The 13,776-nt window shown below is 37.8% G+C and overlaps 1 pseudogene and 1 gene segment (V, D, J or C); one reads left to right on the forward strand and one right to left on the reverse strand.

Moving 5' to 3' along the window:
• Positions 1 to 13,776, forward strand: part of LOC114628506 — a 392,361-nt gene that overhangs the window by 305,668 nt on the left and 72,917 nt on the right.
• On the reverse strand, positions 8,834 to 13,260 carry LOC114628503 (annotated as a pseudogene).

Raw genomic sequence — 13,776 nt, forward strand, 5'->3', positions numbered from 1 at the left:
CCCTTGAGCTGGATTCCACTTTGGGCCTGTTGCTGGCCCTCCTTTTCCTCGGGCTTTTCTCCATTTTTGTTTCTGCAGTTCTTTCAGACAGGAACAATTATGGGTCAGATTTTTGACAGTCGAAGGGCAACCCCATTCCTCAATTGATGGCCTGTTTTTCTGCTGGAGGTGGGCTCTATACGTTCGCACTCCCCACTGCAGGGCGTTTCATCTAAGGTCCCTCCCTTTGAGTTCTGAGAGTCTCTCACCTCCCAGGTCTCTGGTACATTCTGGAGGGAAGCCTCAACCTTCCATCTCCCGAGATTGCCCATTTCCATTCTTTCTGCTGACATTCGGGGCATCAGGCCTTTTCTCCCACCCAATACCAGATCATGTTCCCCTCTTCCCACACCCGTCCCCCTTCCCACGCAGGTCCCTCCATCCATTTCCCTTTGTGATTGCATTCTTCTCCCTTCCAAGTGGGATTGAAGCATTCTCACTTGGACTATTCAGCTTGTTGACCTTTTTGAGTTCTGTGGCCTGTATCTTGAGCATTCTGTACTTCTATTGTTTTTGTCTAATATCCACTTATAAGTGAGCACACACCATGCATGTCCTTTTGGGTCTGAGTTACCTCGTTCAAGATGGTATTTTCTAGTTCCATCCATTTGCCTGCAAAACTCAGAATGTCCTCATTCTTAAAAGCTGAGTAGTGGTCCATTGTGTAAATGAATGACATTTTCTGTATCTTTTCTACTGTTGTGGTACATCTGGGTTGATTCCAGCTTCTGGCTATCACAAAGAAAGTCACTATGAACATAGTAGAGCACGTGTTCCTGTGGCCTGCTGCTGCATCTTTTCGGTATGTTCCCAAGAGTGGTATTGCTGGGTCTTCAGGTAGATCTATTTCCAATTTTCTATGAAACCTCCAGATTGAGTTCCAGAGTGCTTGTACCAGTTTGCAATCAGACCAGCAATGGAGGAATGTTCCTCTTTCTCCATATCCACACCAACATGTGCTGTCACCTGAGGTTTTGATCTTAGCCAATCTGACTGGTGTAAGATGTAATTTCAGGATCATTTTGATTTGTATTTTTCTTATCACAAAGGACTTTAAACATTTCTTTAGGTGCTTCTCAGCCATTCAAGGTTCCTCTATTGTGAATTCTCTGTTTAGTTCTATACTCCATTTTTTGATTGGGTTGTTTGGTGTTTTTTTGGTGGTTAGCTTCTTGAGTTCTTTATATATTTTGGGGTGAGTGAAGATTTTTTTCCCAATCTGTAGACTGCCAATTTCTCCTATTAACTATGCCCTTTGCCTTACAGAAGCTTTCCAGTTTCATCCAGTCTCGTATAGCAATTCTTGATCTTAAAGCATGAGCCATTGGAGTTCTGTTTAGAAAATTTCCCCATGTGGAAATGAATTCAGGGCTCTTTCCCAAAGTTTTCTTCTATTAGATTCACTGTATCTGGTTTTATGTTGAGGCCCTTGATCCACTTGGACTTGGGCTTTGTACAAGATGACAAATATGGGTCTATTTTCATTATTCTACATACAAACAGCCAGTTAGACTAGGACCATTTATTGAAACTTCTTTTTTTCCATTGTATATTTTTGGCTTCTTTGTCAGAGATCAAGTCTGAATAAGTGTGTGGTTTTATTTCTGGGTCTTCAGTTCTATTCTGTTGACCAATATATCTGTCTTTGTACCAATACTATACAATTTTATTACTATTGCTCTGAAGTAGAGCTTGAGGTCAGAGATGGTGATACCCCAGCAGTTCTTTTATTGTTAAGAAATGTTTTTGCTATTCTGTTTATTTTTTCTTTCCAGATTAATTTGAGAATTGCTTTCTCTATGTCTTTGAAGTGTTGTATTGGGATTTTGGTGGGAATTGCATTGAATCTGTAGATTTCATTTTGTAGGATGGCCATTTTTACTATGTTAATTCTGCCAATATGTGAGCATAGGAAATCTCTTCATTTTCTGAGATTATATTCGATTTCTTACTTGAAAGACTTGAAGTTATTGTTGTATAGATCTTTCACTTGTTTGCTTAGAGTTACCTCAAGATATTTTATATTATTTGTGGCTATAGTGAAGGGAGTTATTTCCCTAATTTCTTTCCCAGCCTGTTTATCATTTTTATAAAGGAAGGCTACTGAATTATTTGTGTTAATATTATATTCAGTCACTTTGCTGAAGTTGTTTATCATCTGGAGAAGTTCTCTGGTAGAATGTTTGGGGTCGCTTATTTTACTATCATATCATCTGCAAATAATGATATCTTTATTTTTTCTTTGCCAATTTATATCCCCTTGAACTTTTTTTGTTGTCTTATTTTTCTAGCTAGCACTTAAGTACTATACTGAATAGATATGGGGAGAGTGGGCATTCTTGTTCTGTCTCCAATTTTAGTGGGATTGCTTCAAGTATCTCCATTAAATTAGATAATTGGCTGTTGGTTTGCAGTTAATTGCTTTTGTTATGTTTAGGTATGTGCCTTGAATTCCCGATCTCCCCAATACTTTTAACATGAAATGATGTATTTTGTCAAATGCTTTTTCTGCATCTAAGGAGATGATAATTTGGTTTTTTTTCTTTAAGTTTGTTTATATGGTGGATTAAATTAATGGATTTTTTTTTTTTGGTAGTGTAAGATCTCTCCAGTTTCTTTACTTAGTGCTATAAATTCTCCTCTTACCACTGCTTTCATTGTGTCCCATAAGTTTGGGTATGATATATCAACATTTTCATTAAATTCTAGGAAGTCTTTAATTTCTTTATTTCTTCCCTGAGCAAGTTGTCATTGAGTACAGAGTTGTACAGTTTCTATATGCATGTGGGCTTTTTGTTGTTTTTCGTGTTATTGAAGACCAGCCTTAGGCCATGGTGATCTGATGGGATGCATGGGATTACTTCAAATCTTCTTGTATCAGTTAAGGATTGCTTTGTGACTGATTATATAGCCGATTTTGGAGAAGGTACCATGAAGTGCTGAGAAGAAGGTGTATTCTTTTGTTGTAGGGTGAAAATTTCTATAGATACCTTTTAATCAATTTGGTTTATAACCTCTATTAGTTTCACTGTGTCTCTGTTTAGTTTCTGTTTCAATGGCCTGTCCATTGGTGAGAGTGGGGTGTTAAAGCCTCCCACTATTATTATGTGGAGTTCAATGTGTGTTTTGAGCTTTAGTAAATTTTCTTTTATGAATATGGGTGCCCTTGCATTTGGGGTATAGTTGTTCAGAACTGAGACTTTCTCTTCATGGATTTTCTCTTTGATGAATATGAAGTGACCTTCCTCATCTCACTTGGTAAGCTTGAAATACCCAAGAGTCAACTCACAGACCACATGAAGCTCGTGAAGAAGGAAGACCAAAAAAAGTGTGGATGCTTTGGTCCTTCTTAGAAGAAATAACAAAATACTCATGGGAACAAATATGGAGACAAAGTGTGGTACAGAAACTGAAGGAGGGGCCATCTGGAGACCATTCCACCTGGGTATCTATCCCATGTGCAGTCATCAAAGGTAGACGCTGATGTGGATGTCAGGAAGTGCATGCTGACAGGTGCCTAATATAGATGTCTCCTTAGAGGTCTGCTAGAGTCTGACATATTGAGAGGCAGATGCTCACAGCTAACCATTGAACTGATCATGGGGTCCCCATGTTTGTTTTCCTAGTTGGTTTTATGTGCTTGTGGTTCTCTCCTTTGCTTGTGGTTCTCTCCTTTTGGTAAATGATGGTTTTGATGTGTTCTTGGACTTGATTTGCAAGAAATTTATTGAGTATTTTTGCATCAATACTCATAAGTGAGACTGATCTGAGTTTTCCTTGTTAAGAGAAATGTGTAAGTTTTGTCTTTTTTTTTTTTTTTTTTTTTTTTTTTGGTTTTTGGGAGACAGGGTTTCTCTGTGTATCCCTGGCTGTCCTGGAACTCACTTGGTAGACCAGGCTGGCCTCGAACTCCGAAATCCGCCTGCCTCTGCCTCCCAAGTGCTGGATTAAAGGCGTGCACCACCACCACCTGGCCTAGTTTTGCCTTTTCTTGTATGGACTTATTTACTTTACCTTGTGGAGAGCAACTGATAGCCTTGGCAATAGCCTAGGTTACTTGGAGGGTCCAATGGTATCACTTTGGCTGACAATTTGATTAGGTGTACAAAACCCATTTGTGGCACAAATGATGGCAAAAGATATCAGGTGGTGCTCTGTATCCTCGTATTTGACAATTTCAATTAACTTTTCCTCATAAGTATATATATGTTAGATATTGTATTAGGTCTTTATATGATCATTCAAATATCTCTTAACTTTAGCAACATGTCAAAAACAACAAACAGACAAAAAACCAGGCTTCCTTCCCAGTGGTAACTGGCCAATAAAAATTGAAAGCAATGATATCTTTAGAGCTTTTAGTGCTTTTTTGATTCCTAATATTTAGTCACAGTTCATTTTCTAATCTTCCAGAATATTTGCATATACATTAGGGCTTCTACTTTTATGTTCTTATGAAGTTCCTGTGTGCATGAACTTATGTTTTACTGAGTCTTGATATGTTTCTTCTGCCTTTTCTTTGCCTCTTTTTCTTCTATTAGTTTCTTTTGTTTATCCTATTCTCTTTTTTTTTTTACTTATTTTATTACTATTCTTCAGGTGCTTGTTTATTTTGTAACAATAGATGGAAATAGAGTAGATTTGACTGGAGGGAAGATGTGGACGCTCTTGGAGGAGGTGGGAGGGAAAACCATAATACAAATATATTGTATGAATAAAATCTATATTTCAGGAAAGAAAACAATAAAAATATATTTAAATGGCTCAAAGTCAACTGCTGTGCCATCAATGACAAAGGAAGAGAATATAATAAAAAGTTTTAAGTAAAGTATGAAAATATTAGAAATAAAAACATAAAAGGAGGACACACAAAAATTGAAACATGTGAGATTGAATATAATCCTTTCAAAGTGTGTAAATAATTGTGTTGTAATTTTGACAGGAGTTGCATTGTGTCTATAGATTGCTATTGGTAACATGGTAAGTGTTACTATGTGAATCATTCTAATCCATGAGGATTGGACGTCTTTCCACCTTCCAATACCTTCTTGAGTTTTTTTCTTCAAAGACTTGAAGCTTTTGTGATACAAGTCTTACACTTATTCTGTCAGAGTTATCCCGAAGTATTTTATATTATTTGTGGTGATTTTAAAGGGTATTGTTTTTCTAATTACTTTATCAAGCCCATTTTTTCATTTGAGTATAGGAGGGCTACTGAATTTTTACTTAATATTAAGCCCAGCCACTTCACTAATGGTATTCACCACTTGAGGGAGTTCCGTGGAAGAATTTGGGGGGTTGCTTATATATTATCATAGCATCTGCAAATAATGGAACTATGACAATTTCTTTCCAATTTGTATCCCTTTGATCTCCTGCAGTTGCCTTATTGTACCAACTATAATTTCAATTACTATATTGAATAGATATGAAGTGGACTTCTCTTTTTCCTGACTTTATTAAAATTACTTTAGTAAGATTTTTGGTTTCTTTAAAAACACAGCAATATTATAAAAATATAGTTGCATTTTTATCCCAGGTGTGGTATATTGGGCTGCTTTAGATTGTCCACACCTGCAAATTATGATTTGTTCTCTGTCAGGGGCATGATTTTTGCCAGATGCAGATAGTCTTTGCAAGTATATGAAACTTGGGATTCTGAGGACTCTTGAGAAAGTATATAAATGCAAGAGTCCCAAAAGGTGTTGGCTACTGCTGCTGCTTGCTCCTGCTGTTACTGGATGCTGCCGTGGCTGTGTCTATCGCTCTTGTGAATGACCTTGCTGTTGCAGTTGTTTGTTGCTGGTTGGTTGCTTCATCATTACAATGAAGAGGAGAATTGACCCAAGGAACTCAATGCCCCTAATCAGCAAGATGTGGTCTAACAATATTAATGTACCATTGCCTCTCTAGCCTTTCTTCTCATCTACATAATCTTTGAGGATTGTAAAGGATAAGGGTAGAGAAGGGTGGTAGAAATAGGGGCACATAAAGTAGTAAAAACTCTGGGTACAAATTGCTTTAGGTTTCACTCCATTTAATTTGATATTGTCTATCAGCTTGCTATAAAAACCCTTTATTATGTTCACTGAGTCCTTTGTATCCCAAATCTCTCCAAGACTTCTAACATGTATGCTGGATTTCATCACAGTTTTTCCATCATCAAATGAGATGATCATGTTGGCTATTTTTCTTTAACTTTTTAATATGAAGATGGCATTAACTGATTTTCCGATGCTGAGACATAACTGCATCTCTGGGATGAAGCCTGTCTAATCATAGTAGATGATCTTGGTGATGTGTTTCTGAATTCTGTTTGTGAACATTTTATTGAGTGTGTTTACATCTATGTTCATGAGGAAAATAAATTTCATATCAAAAAAGAACAGTATAGATAGAATAAACATGTATAATCAAACAACATCCAGAGATATCACCATCTCTGATTACTTTTTTAAATGTTTTTTTATTGGACATTTAATTTATTTACATTGCATATGTTATCCTCTTTCCCAGTTCCACTCTGCAAACCCCCTATCCCATTCCCCTCCCCCTGCCTCTATGAATGTGCTCCCCTAATCACTCACCCACTCCCACCTATCCACCCTCGCATTCCTCTACACTGGAGTCTTTACAGGACCAAGGGCCTCTTCTCCCAATAATGACCTATAAGGCCATCCTTTGCTACATATAAGCTGGTGCCATGGGTCCCTCATGTGTACTCCTTGGTTGGTGGTTTAGTCCCTGGGAGCTCTGGGGGTTCTGGTTGGTTGATATTGTTGTTCTTCTTATGGGGTTGCAATCTCCTTCAGCTCCTTCAGTCCTTCCCCTAACTCCTCCATTGGGGTCTCTGTGCTTAGTCTGATGGTTAGCTGCGAACATCTGCATCTGTATTGGTCAGGCTCTGGCAGAGCCTTTCGGGAGACAGAAATATCAGGCCCCTGTCAGCAAGCACTTCTCGATATTAGTAATAGTTTCTGGGTTTGGTGGCTGCATATGGGAAGGATCCCCTGGCAGTCTTTGGATGGCCTTTCCTTCAGTCTCTGCTCCAGATGTCCCTCAACTAGAATAGATACAGAAAGTGTTTTCATTTACAAAATGGAACATTATTCAGCTATTGAAAATGAAGACCTCATAAATTTTTCAGGCAAATGGATGAAACTAGATAATATCATTATGAGTGAGATAAGTCAGACTCAAAAGGACATGCATAGTATATACTCAGTAATAAGTGGTTATTAGCCAAAAGGCACAGATTACTCATGATACACGCTACAGATCATAAGAAGTTTAGCAAGAAGAAAGGCCCAAGTGAATATGCTTCAATCCCACTTAGAAGGGAAAACAAATTAATCACAGAAGGGAGAGGAAGAGGGAGTATTAGGTGGTAGAGAGGAGGGAGAGTGGAAAGGGAAACAGGATCAGGTATGGGGGCAGAAAGGAAAGAAGCCAAGAGGGACAGGAGAATGAATGGAAATAAACAAATGCTGGGGTGGGGCAATGGAATAATTCTAGAAAGTCCCAGAGACCAGGGACGTAAACTAATCCCAGGACTCAGTGGGGACGACCTTAGCTGAATGCCAACAGTAGGTAGATGGAATCTGAAGATACAACCTCCAGTAGATAGACAGGGTCATCAGTGGAAGGATTGGGTCACCAATCTACCTTCAAAATTTTGACCAAGAGTTGTTTCTATCTAAAGGAAATGCAAGGACAAAAGTGGAGCAAGACTTGCTGTTGGTTTGTGGTGAGGAGTGTATAATTTTGGCATTGGTCCTGATGTTTTGGCCATTCCTCTGCTTTACTTTATGAAGAGAAAAAAAGATTGCAATTTTGTGTGTTTATGCAAATGAAGAGCATGTATATTCATAAAATGTATTGTATTAAAAAATACAATGTTTGGGGGTAAGCAAACAGAATACTGAGCTCTGCATTGAGGGACTAGATTAAATGCTTTCAATGTGAGAATAGATAATTCAGCATTATCTATTAGAGGCAGGTTGATGGAGAAATTGAGTATCATGTCAATTAATTTGAAATATCAATTTGATGCATCCTAGAATCAATTAAAAAGAGATGTATAACAGGTACACAACCTGTTCGTGTGTTTGTGGGAGAGTATTTTGAGTGTTACTTCATATTGAGAGATTACCAGTTTATTGTGGATGATACAATTCCTAAGACACGTGATCCAAGCAGTGTAAAAGTGGAGAATTTTAGATGAGATTAAACACACAAAAAATGATCTATATGTTCTACTTGCATTGAATTGTGAATGTGATATAACTCACCTGAACTTATAGCTGAAAATCTTGTCAACTGGCAAGCTTAAAAGTCGAATAGTAAAAACAAGTAATTTTTCTTTTCCTAATTTGTTAATATTGTTGTTCTATATTATTTGATTTTGGTTTGGTTTGCCTTGAGTCATGATGTTATACCCAGAAATGGAACAAGTGCTCTTACAGACCTTGGAACACACCCTTGAACAGATTGTCATGTAAGACTTAGGACTAATTTCTTTTTTATTGAATATTTTGAATATTTGGCATATGATGTATGCTGGAAGCTCAAACCATATTGAATAACTTATTTTTGGAATTTTCATTTTCTTACATACTATGGTTATGCATAATATATTTTGAAATATAGTATGGCCTTCAGAACACTTAAGTGAAGAAAATAATTTCTAATGAAAACTAGCTTTAAACCAAAGAGCTAAAGACATGAGGCATAAGCACAGGAGTGATTAATATTTCACTTTATTGGCATACTGACTGCAGAGGGATACGGATCTCTAGTTGGCAGCAATTGTGTCCTGAATCCAGTCCACATAGTTGCAGACCTTGGTGTACACACCAGGACTGTCTGCCAAGGCACAGCCATCACCCCAGGAGACTATACCTTAGAGTTCTCCATTGCAGACCACAGGGCCACCAGAGTCACCCTGGAAAAGAGGAACACAGTGCATAAGAAAGGACATGTGAAATAGGGCTGCATATACTAAACTCAATACCTCTTTACTCTCTCTTGTTCCATTTCTTTTTCCCCCATAGCACATCTGCTATCCTTACTCCTTATTGTGTTGAAATCCAAAGGAGATGCCTTCATATTTTACAGAACCACCATGGCATACTTTTTTCTTACCACTGCAAAGCTTCCAAGCCCCATCCTCAAAAGAAAAAAGGTTTGGATAAGTGGAGAGTGCCAATCACCTGGCAGAAATCCTTGCCTCCTTCTAGGAAGCCAGCACAGACCATGTTATCAGTGATTTTTCCAGGATAGGAGGCTTGATAGGCAGCCTGAGTCAGCAGTGAGGCATCCAGGCACTGGAGCAGGTCTGGCTTATTGACTGTGAGGAAAGGAAAAGAATGAAGACTACTATATACAGACTGGAATCCAGTGTTGAACCAACTGGCAAGCAATGGACTGTTTTCTATAACATTAAGTTCCACAGAAAAAAATAGCTTTTCCATTTGAGAGTATTCAGTACTGATATCCTCCTAGATAACTAGTAGTACATTCTGCATGTGCCTGTCCTGATATTTGGGATCAGTTCATTCTCTGTACAAATTTCTCTTGGATCAAAGTGTACTGTGCACATCTAATATAGTTACCATTTTGAAGCCAGTGGGATAATTTCAGGTATGGGAGTAATTACAGGGAATACAAAAACAAAAAACAAAGAAACAATAGGTGACAGGCCCTACTCACCACCTAAGCTGAGGGTGTTACCCCAACCAGAGATGAGGCACTGAGTGCCTGCAGGTGCACAGGAGCTGGACAGAGCCAAAGTGGCCACTCGGGCATTGAGGGTCACAGGAGAAGAGAACCTGATCGGTATGATGTAATTGTTCAGGGTTTTCCTATTGGAGTTGGAATGCTTGATGATCTCGGCAGCACTGACAAACTGTTCATTGCCCTCCAGGACATTGGTGTTGTACTGTCCCATTCTCACTTGGATGTGGCTGTTGGGAAGAGGAGTAATGCCACAGTCTGTTGCTCTGTGACTCAAACATCACAAGTTTCCCAAGGTCCTCATACTTGTGTGCTTCAGCAGAATAAAACAACTTGTTGTACTATTATAGAAGAAGAATAGGAATGGTACATACAATTTTCTTTGTCATACTCTCCTTTTCTTTAGTAGACGCATATAGGGGACGGGGTTGAGGTGAAGGACTACAGTGTAGATTGTTCTCATTGTGACAGCTACACAATATACAGGACTAAGTCACTCAGGGTCATTTGAAGCTCTCTTCATCCACTGTCATTGTTCCTAATACATAGGAATTTTTGATCTCCAAGTCTTTTTGAAAGATTTCATTTCAAGAAGAAAGATCAATATCCTGTGTCTAAATCTTCACAACAGTCTTCTCAGGTCTTGTGAGGGCTTTGTTTTGTTTTGTTTTGTTTTGTTTTTTGTTTGTTTGTTTGTTTTTTGTCTTTAACCCAACTGCAAACCTAATAGTCACAATCTAGTATATGAGGCTATGCAGACCATGTCTTAGTCACTCCTTTTTATCTGTTTCACCCACATTCAGTATTAAGAGCCCAATTTGTATATCGTATATAAGTCAAGATGTCACTCTTTGCAGATGATATGATAGTATATATAAGCAACCCAAAAAAATTCTACCAGAGAACTTCAACAGCTGATAAACAACTTCAGCAAGGTGGTTGGATATAAAATTCACTCAAATCAGTAATCTTTCTTTATACAAATGATAAATGGGTGGAGAAATAATTTAGGAAAATAACATCCTTCACAATACTCACAAATAATATAAAATATTTTGGGGTAACTCTAACCAAACAAGTTAAATATCTATATGAGAAGAACTTTGTGCTTCTCAAGAAAAAGATTGAAGACCTCAGAAAATGGAGAGATTTCTCATGCTCATGGATTGGTAGAATTAACATCGTAAACATGGCCATCCTACCAATAGCGATCTACAGATTCAGCGCAATCCCCATCAAAATTCCAAGACACTTCTTCAAAGAAATGGAAAAAGTAATTCAAAAATTCATCTGGAAAAACAAAGAACCCAGAATAGCAAAAACAATTCTTACTAATAAAAGACCTTCTAGGGGAATCAGCATACCTGACCTCAAGCTATCCTGCAAAGCAATAGTGATAAAAAAAAACAACAACAACAACACCTGACATAGTATTGGTACAACAACAGATAGGTAGAAAGCTGGCTGTCTGGAGATTCCCCTAAATTTTTCTCTGTCATTGGAGCAACATGTCAAATTTCTGGCCCAGAATATCTGATAGATTTTTGGAAGCAGAAACTATGAAGGACTGCTTATTTTGTCTTGCAAAGCTCAACAGCCAGTTTACCTGCATCACATTTTTCCAGTTTGTACAGTATTTTTTCTACAGTTGAACAAGGGCAATTTTTTTTTTGCTTAGTAGCTAGCTTGCCACTTTTGAAGTAAAAAGTGGACCTCCATATGGAGGTCCTCTGATGTCCATTATCTTCTTTGAAGTGAAACATGGGAGCTACCAGGAGTAGACTTATATCATTGATTTTTTTAAGGCCTTTTATCAATAAACCATCTTTTAATGCCCTATTTCTTAAATATCATGGATTTTAAAGACCACTTATCTACCGTATATCTGAATGGGCAAATGTTTCATGTTTCCAGCTGTATACTATCTGTTCAACCTTTAATAAACTAGAGTAGTTTTTAACATGACCGTGATTTTTATTGTCTCTCTGCTATCATGTATTTTTCAATTTTTCCAAATAGATTATAATAGCAAATTTCAAAAGGACTAGAACTTAACACTGAATTTTGAAAAATTGGATAGAACAATGCCTATAAAGTAGCTTATATATATGGTATATCATAACCAAATATAATCTTAATTTTGTATCAATATAGAAAGATCTATATAAATATAACCAAATATAATAATAATTTGTACAAATATAAAAGATCTGTACCAATGTAAGATTTTTGATTAGTAGTAGCTCTTTAGTTTTAGACTCGATAACCTGCCCTTCATTTCTGTTATTCCTGTATTATCCTATACTGTCCATGTTTTCCTGTTCAGCCATTCTCCCCAGTTTTCTACCTACCATGAGATAAAGAAGCATAGAAAAAAAGAAAAAGAAATAGAGAAATCCCTGAATCTAAAATACTATAGTTTGTTTCCATTAACTTGCAACCAACCCTCCTTTACTGATGAATAACTAATTAAATGACCACAAATGACTATCATCCATTCTGCCTTTGGGGAAATGGGGGCATCACTCTCTTAAAATTGCTTCCCCTTGATTTAGAACATCATTGTTCTTTGCTCACTCTCCCCACCAAAAAAACAAAAAACAAAAACAAAAAAAAAACTGAGTTATTAGTCAATCTTAAGGAAGTTGGCTATATAGTATTAGCTGTCCAGTCTCCACATGCTAAGAAAGTTCAGGGCTTAACTGGAGTCCTGATTAGAACAGTCTTTGGTGCTGAACTAGTTAACTAGCCATTTTGAAGTTGTCCTGGATCCATATTTTTGTGGAAGCAGCATTGAGGAAATTTGAGCTAGGATCAAGCAATATTCTGGAGTAATTATGTGTCAGCATCGCAACATCTTCTATGGTAAATCTTGTCAAGGCTGCATTGACTTCATTGGTTTCTGTAAATATATAAACTCTCCCAGGAAATATACGTTTCTGCAATAACATTGCATGGGATGTGCAGTATGCACAATTTAGCTCAAGATGATTCTCTGCTTTCAGTTCTAGCAGGTAAGACATCTATCTTTCTCAGTATGAATGTACAAACAAACTGTAGTATAAATTTTGCTGTATGACATTTAAAGGTTAGAATAATAAGGTTTTGTCCATAATTTAATTTTTATTTACATAAAATTCTACTCACAGGCCCCTCCCTGTCTCCTCTATGTAACTTCCTTGAAAATTCCTCCCCCATTACTACTTCCCCTTCTCCTTAGAAAAGAAGAAAGACCCCTTTGTATCACCACACACTGGGACATCTAGTCCTAGCAGGACTAAGCACCTCCTCTTCTCCTGATGTTCAACCAAGCAGGTTAAAGGAAGAAAATCCAATGGCAGAAATCGAGTCAGAGACAGCCCCTGTTCCTATTGCTAGGGGACCCATATAAAGACCAAACTGCATATCGGCTACAAAGGTGTGGAGGACACAGGTCAATTACCTGTGTGCTCTTTGGTTGGTGCTACACTCTCTATAAAACCCCATATCCCCAGGATGCTTGGCTCTTAGATGCTCTTGTTATGTCCATGATACCTCTGTCTCACTCAATTCTAGCCCCCCCAACACATCTTCAAGACTTCTCAAGCTTCAGTTTATGTTTAGTTATGGGTCTGTGCATCCATTTCCATCTGCTGCAGGATGAGGCCTCTCAGGAGACAGTTATGCTAGGTTCTTGTCAGTAAGCATAGCCATCATTAATAGGGTCAGAGTTTGGTTCTCTCCCATTGGATGGGTCTCAAGTTGAGACAGATATTGGTTAGCTGTTCTATCAGTCTCTACTTTACCCTCACATCTTATAGGCAGGACACATTTTGGATGCAAGGTTTTGATGGTGGGTTGATGTTCCCCTCCTGCCACTGGAAATATTGTCTTACTAAAGGAGGTAACCACTTAAGTCTTTACATATACCCTACTGGTAAAAATCTCAGCTAAGGTCACCCTCATAGACTCCCCATATCTTCCCTCACACAAGGTCTCTAGCTGATCCCAGAGATGAATGAT

This window comes from Grammomys surdaster, unplaced genomic scaffold, assembly GCF_004785775.1.
Source record: "Grammomys surdaster isolate TR1022 unplaced genomic scaffold, NIH_TR_1.0 269, whole genome shotgun sequence".
NCBI classification, from domain to species: Eukaryota; Metazoa; Chordata; class Mammalia; order Rodentia; family Muridae; genus Grammomys; species Grammomys surdaster.